Consider the following 14,749-nt stretch of genomic DNA (forward strand, 5'->3'; position numbering starts at 1 on the left):
CCCAAGCTAGCATAGTCTAAAGCAGAGCACCTATCCCATTGCCACACCTGTTTAATAATCATTTTTCATCTTCTCTTTCCTTTCATCCCCTTTGGTTGCAATTTATGCTTAACATTTTTGCTAAGGTAGTCATAGGAACATGGATTTAGAACTAAGAAAGGCCTTAAAGGATCATCTAGTTCAATGGTGTCAACACAAATGGAAACAGATCCCTAAGGCTTAAAAAAAAACCACAAATCAACATCATCTATGTCATATTGTATGATTTATCTTGTTAAATACTTCTCGGTTACATTTTAAATCTTATTCTGCCTGCACTGGGAAGTTTTGAGGGCCTCAAGCTTGACACCTCTAATCTAGTCCAACTCTTTTATTTTCCTAAAAATCAGAGAGGTTTAGTGACTTTTCCAAAGTCACATAACTGGTTTGTAGGTGTGTATACACACCTACATGTGTATATGTATTATGTCACATGTGACATACATATACACACATATGTAGGGGGAAAGACTTGAACCCAGGTCCGTGAACCCCACTGCAGAGCCAGCACTTCTTGCACTGTCTCCTACAGACCTCCCGCTTCTGATATCCAGTGGTGGAGTCAAAGGATCATACTACTTGACAACTGAAAAGGAACTTTGACAGCAACTGTTCAAATCCCTCCTACAGATGAGAAAAACTGAGGTCCAGAAAGGCTCAGAGACTAACCTGGTCTCTGTGGCATGCCCAGCAAATGGCATAACTAGGACTAGACAGGGATCTCCTTAATAAGTGCCCACTGTCCACTCACTACCCTTTATACAACAGTGTGTTGTCTAACTATCCAATAGGACCATTCAGATCAAACAAAGAGGCCCTTAACCTGAACTAGTTATGTAATTGAGATAAAAAATAACGAGTTATCTCTATGCTTGGCTCATTTCTCTACTCCACTGGGTATGTGTGGCTATAGACATAGCTTAAATGGTAAGTATGCAGAGAAATGGATCTCCTAGCTTGAAGCCAAGCACCATTTGATGTAACATATAGAGAGGAAGTGTGACATTATGGGTAGAGTGCTAGACTTGGGATCAGGAAGATATGTGTTCAAATTCCCTCTGCAATACTTAGTAACTTTGTGATCCTGGGCAAGACACTCTACAGGCTCTACAAGCCTCAGACATTTATCTGCTAAGTCATAGGGGTAGTTCATATGCATCAAGGGAGGGACTTTCCCCTGTAAGGAGTCTACCATGCAGTTGGTTGGAGATCTACATCCTTCCTGTATAGTACATTATATGAATAAATACATAACCTACAAGGTATTTTAAATGGACAATGGTAAAGTTATGCTAAAAAGCATACAGTGAATTTTTCTTTTATTCTTTTTTAAAAACTTAATTCACACAACATGGAAAGGATGCTAAAGGGTATATTGGAATGAAAGGATTTGGAGAGAGTAATGTGCAAGGTAGCTGGTTGACAGTGTACATACATCACCCCTGGAAATATTGAAGTGGAAGAGGCAAACTGACAAGTTCCACCCTCTTGAAATGCAAGGAATTCAACAATTCTGACCTGGAAAGAAAAAAGCTTTTTTTTTTTTTTTTTAAATTTTGGTTGGGGGTTATTGGTAGTGAAGCTGAGGTCTTTAAACCTCATTTTTCATTGTTCTCTGGAATTTGTTTTTGCTTCCTTTCCCTCCTCCCCTTGAAATATTTCAGAAATAAAGTTTTCCAATATAAAGGTGTCTTCTAACCACAGGGTAAGTCATCATTTTTAACATGGAAATAAACATTTAAACATTCTTCAATTCTGTTTCATTATTTTAACCATAAAAACGTTACCCTTTTATTCCAGCCATTTGTAAGGATGACAGGATGCAGCCCATAATGAGAAGAGACAGTTTTTTTTTTTCCCCTAAAGCTGGTGTGAAGGTCTCTTCACCACCAGCCCCCATCCTTCTGCCAATGGGAATAAATAGAGAAATAGCCAGTGACCATTTCAAGAGCCAGGATGGAAAGGGATAGTTAATCCTAGGATTTAACTGTGCATCCACTCATTGGAATTCATCCTCTCATATCTGTGCTCCATTGTACATGTTGGGGGGGAAGGAGCCAACTGAGGGCAGGGTTCCATTAGGATTTTCAGAGAATAAAAGTAATAGAGAAAGAGCATGACCTAGTACAGAGATGCTGAGGGTTGGAGTCAAGGAGACTTGTGTTCAAGTCTTAACACTGACACATGCTAGCTGCAGGCTGATACATGCCATTGAAATTTTCAGCCTCCCCCTCCCCTGGCAGTTCTCTAAGACTGTGAATTAGAGATGAATTTGGGCAAATCTGCATCACCAGAGGTAATTTCTACACTGGGGGCCAGTCTCTTCCACAGATTAAATATCTAACATTCATATGGTCTCTAATGTCTGCAAAATCATTTACACATTTTCATTTCACTGGATCTTCATGATAGCTCTGTGTGGTCAGTGCTGTTTTTATCCCGATTTCATAAATGAGGAAACTGAGACAGAGAGGATACGTGACTTGTCCAGGACCACACACTTAATAAATATCTAAGGTGGGATTTGAATTCAAATCATCCTGTTTTTATGTCTGGCACTCTATCCACTATGCCAGTTTGCTGCCAATCAGTGGTAATCATTGGGATTTAAATAGGTTTTATTTAGGAGGCAAAAAATGACAATTCATTTATTAATTTTTGTTTGTTTATTTTTTGTCTCTTCTCAACCCTTAGGGATGAGAGCTGACTTCCTTTGCTTCCTTTTTGTTTACAGAGAGACTAAGAGGTTAAGAGACAGAGAGGTGAAGGTATTTCCCCAGCCTCCTGTGGCAGAACTGGGTTTTCCCAGTAGCCCCTTCTCCAGACCAACCAATCTCCTCAAAGACCCTATGGCTAAATGGGACAATCTGCCCCTTCTCCATCTTCTTTTTTGGCTCCATTCCTAAAAGGTTAATGGGTCTTTTGTGAGGCCAGTGGGACAGAATGATTTGGGAGGCCTTCAGGCCCCAGAGAAGGATGAGTTCACTTATTTATTCTACATACTTTCATTCAGCACCTATTAGATGCTTATTAGATGATCCAGTGGATAGAATGCCAGGACTGGAGTCAGGAAGAACTGAGCTCAGATCTAGCCTCAGACACTAAATAGCTGTGTGATCCTGGGCAAGTCACTTAACTCCTGTCTTCTATTTGTAAAATGGGGACCATGATAAAATCTAACTCCTAAGGTTGTTCTGAGAATCAAAGGAGGTGATATTTGTAAAAACACTCAGCACATAGTAGGCTTTATAAGATTTTCAGCTATTATTATTACCCGAGCTGCCTGCAACAAAAAAGGGAGAGAGCAACAAAAAGGGAAAGAAAATAGCCCCTGCCTTCCAGGAGGTTACATTCTGCTTACATTCTAAAGACTGTCATAAAAAGCACACCTGGCACCCCCTCCCCACTCTAGTGTCTGAGAATTGTTCATAAAGCAGAATCCATTGTTACATTGACGGCTTAACTTAGAGCAGATTCTTTACAAAAATCGCCACAGAATAAGATGCTTTCTCTCCGGGCCTAGCGCGTGCATCCTAAAACTGCCACCGTCCTCCTCCTCAGAGGAGTTTGGGCAAATGATGCACCTAAGTTTTCACTCTGAGAAGAGAAATGTCCCTGGCAGGCTTTGAATGGTTGGCTATGTCTTAATAGCTCCCCAAAGCTCAGTCTGTTGTTTTCTCCTATAGTACAAGTACTGAGCAAAGAAATGGACGTCGAGACAAAAAAATTGTCTCCGTGAAATTCAGGCAGCTGAACAAAACACTCTAATGCTTCTGAAAATTTGGCAGGAGAATGAGTCAAAATGCTTTCCGACGTTTACAACCCCACTACTATGATCAGCGTTATTATTTCAAAGCACCTTCAATCATTGGGTTTTCCACTTATGGGCATTGTTGTTTTCCTTTCTCCATGGAATGAAGGGGAACGGAGTTGATGACCTATCAAGGTGTCTCACAGATGCGGAATGAGGTGATTTAATGTCATCTCTTTTGGAAACTGAAGAGGAAAAAAAGAGAAAGAAAATCCACCTTGAGACTCGGGGAAGAGTGAATTTTCCTTGTGGTGAATTTCCAAGTATATTTGTCTTTTGATTTTTATATTGACTTAAGGCTGGTGAGTACTTTTTCCATGGGCATACATTTTGTTGCGTAAAGTTGCATACAATGCTCGCAAATCATAAAGTCGCTTGAGATGGGAACAGAATTGCTTTCCCTTCCCCTCTGAAGCCACCTTCTCTTTGCTCTTTATCTTGTATGTACAAAGTAACTGACATGTGGGCTTCCTATTCTCATGAATATATGCTTCTTGAGGGCAGTCTGTTTCTTCTTTTCTTGTATCCACCACACTTAACACAGTGCCCAGCACATAGAAAGCACTTAATGAATGTTTGTTGACTGACTTTCTAGTCAGCAAAAGGTTCTTAACCTTTTGTGTGTATGTGTCATGACAGTCAGGTGAAACTTGTGGATCCATTCTCAGATTTGTGTTTTTATTTTATTTTTTGTAAGTAGTATTTTATTTTTTCCAATGACATGTAAAGATAGTTTTCAGCATTTGTTTTTGGTAAGTTTTGAGTTACAAATTTTTCTCCCTTTCTTTCCCCCTCCCCAAGAAGGCAAGCAAGAATTATGTTTTTAAATGCATAAAATAAAATCCAGAGGACTACAAAGGAAATCAATTATATTGAAATCCAGTTCTTTCTCTCTCCCTCTCTCCCTGTGTATGTATGTGTGTGTATACACACACACACACACACACACACACACACGCACGCACACACATATTTATACATATGGGAGTGGGTAGGTGGGGGTGGGGGTATGCTATATCTATCCAGACTTAAATGTAGATTGAGTATCTATGAATCATCTATCTCTATCTCTATCTTTATCTCTTTCTATCTATCATCTATCTATCCACCCACCCATCTATCTGTTTATCTATGTGTCTATGTATCTATCCATCTATCACCTCTTTCTCTCTCTTTTTCTGTTTGCCTGCCCATCTTTCTGTCTGTCTCTCATCTGTCTATCTAAGTTCACAGACCCCCAGCTAAAGATCCCCTGTTTTAGCTTGGGGGGGAAAAACCCAGAGAGCATTAGGCTATAGTAACATCTTCTGTAAATACTCATCTCTGTTTTAGGGGCAGTCATTTTTTAATCATCAGTCACATTAGACCTTCCTCATCTTTTCTTTGCCCTCTTTCAAAAGTGCAATGGGTTTCAGTTGCTGGGCTCTTTTTCCTTTTCTGGACTACATCTTTGTACTATAGATTACAGGCTCTTCTGTCTCTTTCTTTGCCCAGCTCCCGACCCGTAGCTGAGTCTGAGGAGAAAAAAAAAAGGACAGCCATCTGACACATCGTTGCTGTCCATTAGAAATAAAGTACTTTAGATACAGGAAGAGATGACTGTTGCTATGGGAATTGAGACTGCATGACACTGGTTTTCCTCTTCCCCTTGCAAATATTTCACTTGGCTGAGAAATGCTAGCTTGGTTTACATGATGGCCGACCTGAAATGTCTTTTCCCCTCCCTTTGGCTGGAATGCACTTTTGAAGGAAAGCCGTTGTCACCTCTCCAGTTTTAATGACAAAGTTTGAACTACAGAAACTCATTGCTTGACTGTCAGTCTATTTGTGACTTGATCATACTCCATGGAGCCAGTGAGCAGAATGCTAGGAGAGTCAGCACCAAGATAATGCAGTTAATTCACTCAGTGTGAATGTCCTTGAATAGGGGGAATGTGTGCCAATCCCTTGCATTTTCCTTTCCTCTGTCACAATCATTTGAAAATTTCCGGTTTTTTTCCTCTTGGTTTTGTGCCGGTTTCCATCTACTTGTCATATTTTCCAGTTGTGTAAATATTGCCAACTGATCCAGGAGGGCACACAGCTGACATTCTCAAGAATAATATGCAGGTTATTCAGTGCAATGAAAGGATCTTTGGATCATAGCTGTCATCCAGTCCAACCCCTTCTTTACATATGTGGAAACTGAGGCCAAGAGAGGTAAAAGGGGCTGGTTTCAAATCATCCAGATAGTAAGTGGCAAAGCTGGGACTGTGGTTTCTTTTTCCTTTGAACCACATTGCCCTCCTTAATTCAAGTCAACATGCATTTATTAAGCATCTACGTCCAGTTAGACACTGGAGATGCAATAATAAAAATTACAGAGCCCTGCTGTCAACCTCCTCCCCAGACCTTACATTCTACTTGGGGAGGAGGCATTCAATTCAATTCAACAAGGATTGATTCATTATTTATTAAATACCTACTATGTGCCAGGCCTTTTGCTAGTGTCTAGGAATTCATATATACAGTAATGCTCTTAAGATGCTTATGTTCTCTTGGGAAGAAAAGTCATTCAAATCAATCCATTTTGATTCAATTCAATTCAAATTGCCAAGTCAACAAGCATTTATTAAGCACCTACTATGTGTAGGGTACTTTAGATACAAAGATAAAATGAAAAATGATCCCTGCCCTCAAATAGCTTATGTTCTGGGGTTTTGTTTTTGTTTTAGTGGGGCAATGAGTGATTTGCCCAGGGTCACACAGCTAGTAAGTGTCAAGTGTCTCGGTCCAGATTTGAACTCAGGTCCTCCTGAATCCAGGGCTGCTGGTGCTTTGGTGCTTTATCCACTGTGCCACATAGCTGCCCCAAGAGCTTATGGTTTGTTTTTTTTTAAGTGAGGATATTTGGGGTTAAGTGACTTGCCCAGGGTCACACAGCTAGTAAGTGTTAAGTGTCTGAAGCCAGATTTGAACTCAAGTACTCCTGACTCCAGGGCCGGTACTCTATCCACTGCACCACCTAGCTGCCCCAAGAGCTTATGTTCTAATGGAGAGAATCATAATCAAGTCAGTCCATTTAAAATCGATTCAATTCAAGTTGTCACATCAACAAGCATTTAGTAAGGATCTATTATATATCTATGACTCTGCTGTGTAGAGAACATGTACTCAAAGCCAAAGTAACAAGCACCTCTCTAAAACTATGTGTCTTCAAGATCTGCACCATTCCAATCTTGCCTATCCATGTGATGAATTGTATAATGATAAACTTAGAAAATCTGTACTCTTCAAGATCCCAGGAATACTGGGACATTAAAGAGTCAAAATGCATACATTTTACACATATCCCCGAAAATCAGATCCAAGCTTTCACTTATCATGGTACAGAAACACTTTGTACAAGTCCTTTGCAGAACTCACTTTGTAGAACTCCATCTTCTATAGATAGTTCTATTTATCACATTGAGAAACATACTACACATTTACATTCAGCACTGAACATTAGAACTGCTCCATTGCAGAAATGCCCAACATGAGGGTTATTCCACGCATGTTTGATCTCCTCATTGCACTTTTAGGTAAGCCCCAAAGTGTTTGAAGGACAAGAGTTGAGATTGAAGTAGGAACTAAAAAAAGGAAAGATCAAACTCACGGGAAAAGAAGGTCATATGAAACACAGTGCAAGGTACATAATCCAGCATTCTTAGGTATTGTATTGTATAACACAGATCAGTGGTCTTTGAGAGAAAAGGCGAGCGGGGCCTCTCCAGTGGCAAATTAAATTTGACAACATTGTGGATAATGCAGGTTTAAACAGCATGCTGTCTTCTGACAACTTAATTTGGTTTTTAGCCTTCTTCATAGTAACTTGTGTAATTCTCGAGGTCCTGGTGGGCTAGGGTCTCTGGAATGAATGAGCCCTCCCTCCCAGAAGAGTGCAAAGGGTCACACACATGGAAACTCAGCCTGTAGGACACAGAAATCTCCTTCAGGTGCTTTCAAGTCAAACCTACAAACTGTGAATGCATTTTGTCTTCCCTTTGAGAAGATCTCACCATCTCATCCACTTCATCTTTCTCTCCTTCCCCCCTGTGAATTGCATCTTTGTTCTCTGATGAATGCCATGTATTGTAAAAAAATGGAACATGTTTCTTTAAAAATCATGCTTCTCTATGCTTTTGGGGTTGTGTGATGTATTCTCTTCACCCACAGATTCAGTACCGCTTTAGGTAACACGTGGATTTTACCTTGTTATCAATGTCTCTCTGACTGTGACCTCTCCAAACCCGAACATGAAAAAATAAAAAAAAAAGACTGGATGGTTTCTTGCGATATTACAGTTACTTATGTAGATGATGGGGAGTTGTCTCATCTTAAAATAGGGTTTCGTGACAAGGCATGGGAGGCATTAGCCACTGGCTCTGACCTTTGGTAGGAGGTAATTTGGTGGAGAGAACACTAGACATGGAGTCAGTGATTCACAAATTTAGAGGCACAGAGACCTCAGAGGTCATCTAACCCAATGCTTTCATCTTACATAGGAGGAAACTGAGGCTTAGGAAACTAGGTCACATAAGTGAGTGGCAGAGCTTGGATTCCAACCCAAGTCATCATACTTCAAACCCATCACTCTTCCCACTATCTTAAGCTACCTGTCAAAGATCATATAGATCATAGGGTCCAGAATTAGAATATTACCGAAAAGAAGTATAATCTACAATGAAATTAGATGGGGGAGAGGAACACTTTTTGTCTGGCAGTTGGGAAAAGCTTCTTGGAAGAGGTGGAATAAGAGCTGGGTACATTGTCCATCATAGGCACTTGATAAGAACTGACTTGAAGCTAAGGGGAAGTTTAACTGCTGGGCTTTGGAAAATGGACAAAGAGAGGCTCAAATCTGTCTCTTACCAGATATTTCTCAGCCTCATTTTCCTCATCTGCAAAGTGAGGGGATTAGATTAGATTATCTATAAGGTTCCTTTCCAGCTCAAACCATCTCTGAGTGAACAGGGACCTGAAATCTCTAGGCCCCTATGACATAGTAAAAATAAATGGAATGGTCTTTGACAATACAGCCTCAACAATATCAGTTCCCAGGGTTCCAGGAAAGCCCCTGATTGTGGCATGCTTTGAAAGATGCTTGCTATTAAAGCCACTGTGGCGTATTTTGCTAAAGGACTGAGTTTTGGAATGAATACCTCTATCATTTGACTTATAATATTTGGGGCAAATCAATCATTCAGTCAACCAACCAGCAAGCATTTATTAAGCATCTTCTAGGTGCTCTGCTAGGCACTGAGGAAAGAAAAAAGTGTAATAATCCCTTCCCTCAAGAATCTTACATTCTACCAATCAATCAACAAGCATTTATTAATCATCTCCTCTGGGCCAGGCAGAGTTAGTGTGCTATAGTGAGACATCTCAGAGTTAGGAAGATGTCTATTGTCTCACCTCTTTTACATCTTGGCTTTGTGACCCTAGGTAAGCCTCTTTGTGCCTCAAGTAACTCTCTAGAAATATAGATTTCAGAGAAGGTACAGACCTGCTTTGATAGAGGACATTGTTCACCAGAAACTCTTTTTTATTTTGGTGGGGGAATGAGGGTTAAGTGACTTACCCAAGGTCACACAGCTAGTAAGCAGAAACTCTTTATACTGATGAAAACACATATTTAGAGAGAAAAAAAATGGGGTAGGCACTGAGGATGCATTCTTGGGTTAGTCTATGTGTCAAGATAATGGAATGTGGTAGATGAGATTTAGCAGATACTCAGGGGCCCACCTGGAGATTGATCTAAACTGATTGGATTGGGGAAGAGCAACTGACTGCTGACTGGCTTACAAGATTGTAAGCACATCTAGCTGGTACTTAAGAGGGTTCTTAAGAAGGTATTATTCTCAGAAGCTAAAAACTTTGAAGTTTACATCAAGACCACCTTTGGGTCCAGTGAACCATGAATTTGAATGGCGCTAGCTAATCAGCTTGAAGAACCTCCCATTTCTGGGAGGGGAACATGAAGGAGGAAGCAGAAGCTGGCGAGAGGGTTCTTCCTCTTTTGATGCAAGAAATTGGGGTGGTGGCAGAGGACTTCAGAAGGGGGAGGTTTAGGAAGGCTAGGATTGCCAGGTTATAGGAAATCTGTTCTCAATCTTTCTCTTTCTTTCACTATCTTAAAGAATGTAAACTCATTTATCAGTGATTTTAGTCAGTTTCCCCCCAAAACTGGGGGGACATATTAGAACCCACATTTAGAATTTTAAATCACACATCTATAAAACCTCTACTGTGTTGTAAAAACCAGGGATGTTAGGCCAGAGCTGAGCAGAGCAAATACTATTCTGAGAGATGAAAGGGATTTTAGGGGAGTGAGTTTTCTCCATTGGTTGAGGGTTTAGAATGCTACTAGACCTCACAATAGGGTTAGCATCCTCCCAATCCCAGCTCCAATGGATGCTAGTCACGTGCAAGTCCTGCAAGAGGCTTCCATTAATGAATGACAAGGGGTTGAATTGGAAATGTGCATCCCTTGGCTCCACTCCACTTTAAGGAGGTAGGTGATATGAGTCTCAAAAGGCAACGCTTCATCTTGGAGGCTGTCAGATTTACTCTGAAGTTGGATGGAACAAGATGAGTAATGTTACTGGACTGTATTTCTAAGACAGATAATGGTGAAAGCCTTTTCTTGGATTGAATAGGGTGGACATGAGCCAATGCATGAGTCAAATGCTCATCTGCATTGGTCCATTTCTTCTAGCCCAATGGATTTCATTAGACTCTTGCAAATTTTACTTTTATCTTAAACATGCCTTCCTAATTTGAATGATCAAAACAGATCTTAGGTTGGAAAGGAACTCAGAAGTCATCTGGGTCAAACCCTTCATTTAATGAGGTATAAACTGAGGTCCAGGGAGTCTTTAAGATCATAGACTTAGAGATAGAAGGGACCCCACAGGCCATTTTGCCCAACCTCTTTATTTTACAATCAGTGAAACTGATGCCCAGCAAAGTGAAGTGACACTCTAGAATAATAGATCTCAAGATAGAAGGGAACTCTGAAACCAGGTAGTCCAACCCCCTCAATTTGTAGGTGAGGAAACTGAAACCAGGGAGGCATAGAATCACAGATTTTGTTGTTGTTGTTCATCCTTTTTTATTTTTGTTTGTTTGTTTGTTTGTTTTTTGCCGGGCAATGAGGGTTAAGTGACTTGCCCAGGGTCACAGATTTAGCAAGTGTCAAATGTCTGAGGTCAGATTTGAACTCAGGTCCACTTGAATCCAGGGCTGGTGCTTTATCCACTGTTCCACTTTGCCGACCCCTTCATCCTTTGTTCTTGAAGAGGATCAAAGACATTATGAGAGAATCATTGATTTAGAGCCAGAAAAAAGGCACAGATACTATCTTCTCCAACCCCTTCACTTTATTTATTTATTTATTTATTTTTTTAGTGAGGCAATTGGGGTTAAGTGACTTGCCCAGGGTCACACAGCTAGTAAGTGTTAAGTGTCTGAGGCCGGATTTGAACTCAGGTACTCCTGACTCCAGGGCAGGTGCTCTATCCACTGAACCACCTAACTGCCCCCAACCCCTTCACTTTAAAGATGAGGAAACTCAGGCCCAAAGAGGCAAAATGACTTATCCAAGGGCACACAAATAGCAAGAAACACAGGGAGGACCTAAACTTGGGTTCTTTCCACTGAACCACACTGCCTCTGAATGTAAGCTTGTCTTAAAATATAGAAGCGATCATCTCATAAAGCTGTTGGGTTAAGGGACAGGCACCATGTTACATGTAAGATGTCATAAAATGTATGTGTATAGTTTAGTTGTAGTTCTTTTCACTTAAGATCTTGGAATTGCAAGACTTTTCCTGTCCATGGGGCCTTCAAATGCCCTTTTCGGAATGAATCAAAATATACATTTATCTTTTTATAGGTTATAGTGTCTATTAAATGGGAAAATAGAACCTATTCTCTGCAGGTTGGGAAGGTGAGGATGTAAAACCATTCAGGTACAAAAGGTGAGAGCTGAGGATCAAGGCTCAGCCAGAGAGCACCTCATTCTTTGTTATGATTACTTAACTGCTAAGTGGACCAGATATTTCCAAATGAGTGAACAGCTCTTCCTAAGAAATGTTTGAATTCTAAGGCTCTATAGGTCAGCAGGAAGCTGCTGGGTGAATGGAATGATCGAGACCTGAGAAGACAGCAACAGCCATGGGATATGTGTTCTCAGGTTAAGAAAGAAGCAGTGTAGCTCAGTGGAAAGAACCTTGAATATGGAGTCTGAGCACTCAGGTTTGATTCCTGGCCCTGCCACGTACTATGTGGGCAATCATGGGCAAGCCACTCTGGCACTCAATTATCTCATCTGTAAAATGAGGAGGTTGGACTAGATTGATGGTCACCAAAGCGGGAGCCATTGCATAATCTCACCAATGGGTGCATGAACAACTGGCCAGAGTATGCTTCTAATCCAACGCCACCAACCAACACAATTCTTCCATTATAGTCAGAACTCTGATATTCCATTCCCTTCAGTCATAGTGTAAGGTCTTTACTTCTGCCTATTATAGTCCCCCTTCTCTATCCAGGGTAATTATACTTTACCTGAAATCCAGGCATCTGAAATAGCATGTTTGCAGGTCCCATTGGAAAAATCACTTCTATGCACTCTGGTGCACCAGGACTCTGCTCTCCAAAACTTGATGTGGCTGTCATTGGTGTTCCTTGGCTGGCTCCGTGCCTTCACAGATGATTTAAGGATAGCTCCTTCCCCTATACCATTTCACTTTTGGTGATGTAGAGTGAGTGAAGGAACTGATAGGTTGCAGCCTACATTGCAGCTCTGATTACATTGTCTTCCCCTTCAAATCACACCCCTCAACCAACCCTTCCCATTAACAACAAATGTAAAAAAAAAAACTGTAAAAAAATAAGAAAACAAACAAACAGAAAAACAACAAATGGACCCCGAGCCTTCCACCAGTCACTCATGTTGGGTCCATCTTTGACACCTCAGTCTCACTTACCCCATACATCCAATCAGCTGCCAAATACAGAGTGTCCCAAAAGCCTTTAGTACAGTTTTAAACTTTAGGAGATATCAGAACTGTACTCCTTACAAAACCTTTAATACTCGGTCACACTATTTACACCTCCACTAAGTCCTTCACCTCTGGTCTCTTCTCTCCGTCACCCTGGTACAGAGTCTCAGAGCTTCTCACTTGGATTATTACAATAGCCACTTCATTGTCCTGCCTTCCTGAAGTCTCTCTCTCCTCTCCAATCCACCCTCCACACAGCTCCCCAAAGGGATTATTCTCAAGGGCAGGTCTGACCATGTGACTCCCCTACTGAATAAATTTCAGTAGTTCCCTATTGACACCAGAATGAAATATGTCATCTACAGCTCATCCTTTCAAAGTTCCTGCTTTTGAATAAATTTCATAATATACATAAATTTCATAATATACATAAATTTTATACTATACATAATTTTATAATATACATAAATGTATTATGTATACATTAATGCATGAGTCTAACTTATAAATAAATGAATATATGCATGCTAGGTTGTGGACGCTCAAAAATTTTACTGATAAGGTACATGATTTGAAAGATTAGACACCACTGGACTTTTAAATTTTCTTCTGGCTCTTAATCTTCAGTCCTATGATTCTAAATATTTGAAAAGCTGTCATATGCTAGGTAGTTCAGTGGGTAGAGTACCAGGCCTGGAGTCAGGAAGATTCATCTTTCTGAGTTCAAATTTGGCCTCAGACACTTACTAGTTGTTTGACCCTGGGCAAGTCATTTCACCCCATTTGCCTCAGTTTTCTCATCTGTCAAATGAGCTGGAGAAGGAAATGGCCAACCACTCCAGGATCTTTGCCAAGAAAATCCAAAATGGGGTCCTGAAGAGTTGTACACAACTGAAATGATTCAACAACAACCACCACAACCACAACATATGGAAAATGGATTGGATTTATTCTCTTTGGTCCTGGGGTAGTTTTGGGAATGATGGATAGAAGTTGAAAAGAGAGAAATTAAGGTTTGATATTATTTAAAAAGCACCCAACTTCCTAAGAATTGCAATTAGCCCCAAATGGATTGGGTAAAGGTCATGGTTTGCCTTTCATTGAGGTCTTCAAACACAGGCTGAATGACCATTTGTCCATTTGTCATGGAGGTTATAGAGGAGGATTCTTTACGAAATCCTACCCATAGGGGGTGGGGGGAGAGATGCCTGGTAAGAGGTACTTATCAATATGGGTCTAGCATTCTCTTATGTTGTAGGAGAGAGAGAGAGAGAGTGACAGGCCCTCCTAGAACATATTTTGAGAGATTGCCTGGCATAGTGGAATGTACCCTTGCTTCAGAGTCAATGAATCTGGTATCAAATTCCAATGCTTAAACTTCCTAAAGTGGTGACCTTGGAGTTCCTTGACCTCTGTGGTACTCACTTGCCTTATCTGTAAAACTAATTGGACACGATCATTTTTAAGGGAATTGTTTTGTAAATCTTAAAGCAATATAGCTGTTAAGAGTATAAGGCCATGGGGTTAGGACCAAAAGAGACATCAGAAGTCATTTAGTCCACTGTCTTTATTTTATAGAGGAGATAACATGCCAAGAGAGCTTAAATGACTAAGCTTAGGGCTTACTGAGAGTATGCAGCAAACCTGAACCCAGATTTCCTTGGTTCCATGACTGGTTCTCTAGCTACAGGGCAATGCTGTCTCTCATTATTACCATTATTGGCCATCAAATTTTCTAAAAATGGAGAACACTTTTGTTCCTAGTAGGATGAGGAAATCAGAAGCCCAAGAGATGGTTGGGCTTGAAGGTCTCTTTCAAATGTCACTATTTCTACCCAAAGTTCTTCCAGTAGAAACAATACAGAAGGGA

This window comes from Dromiciops gliroides, chromosome 1 (genome assembly GCF_019393635.1).
Source record: "Dromiciops gliroides isolate mDroGli1 chromosome 1, mDroGli1.pri, whole genome shotgun sequence".
NCBI lineage: Eukaryota > Metazoa > Chordata > Mammalia > Microbiotheria > Microbiotheriidae > Dromiciops > Dromiciops gliroides.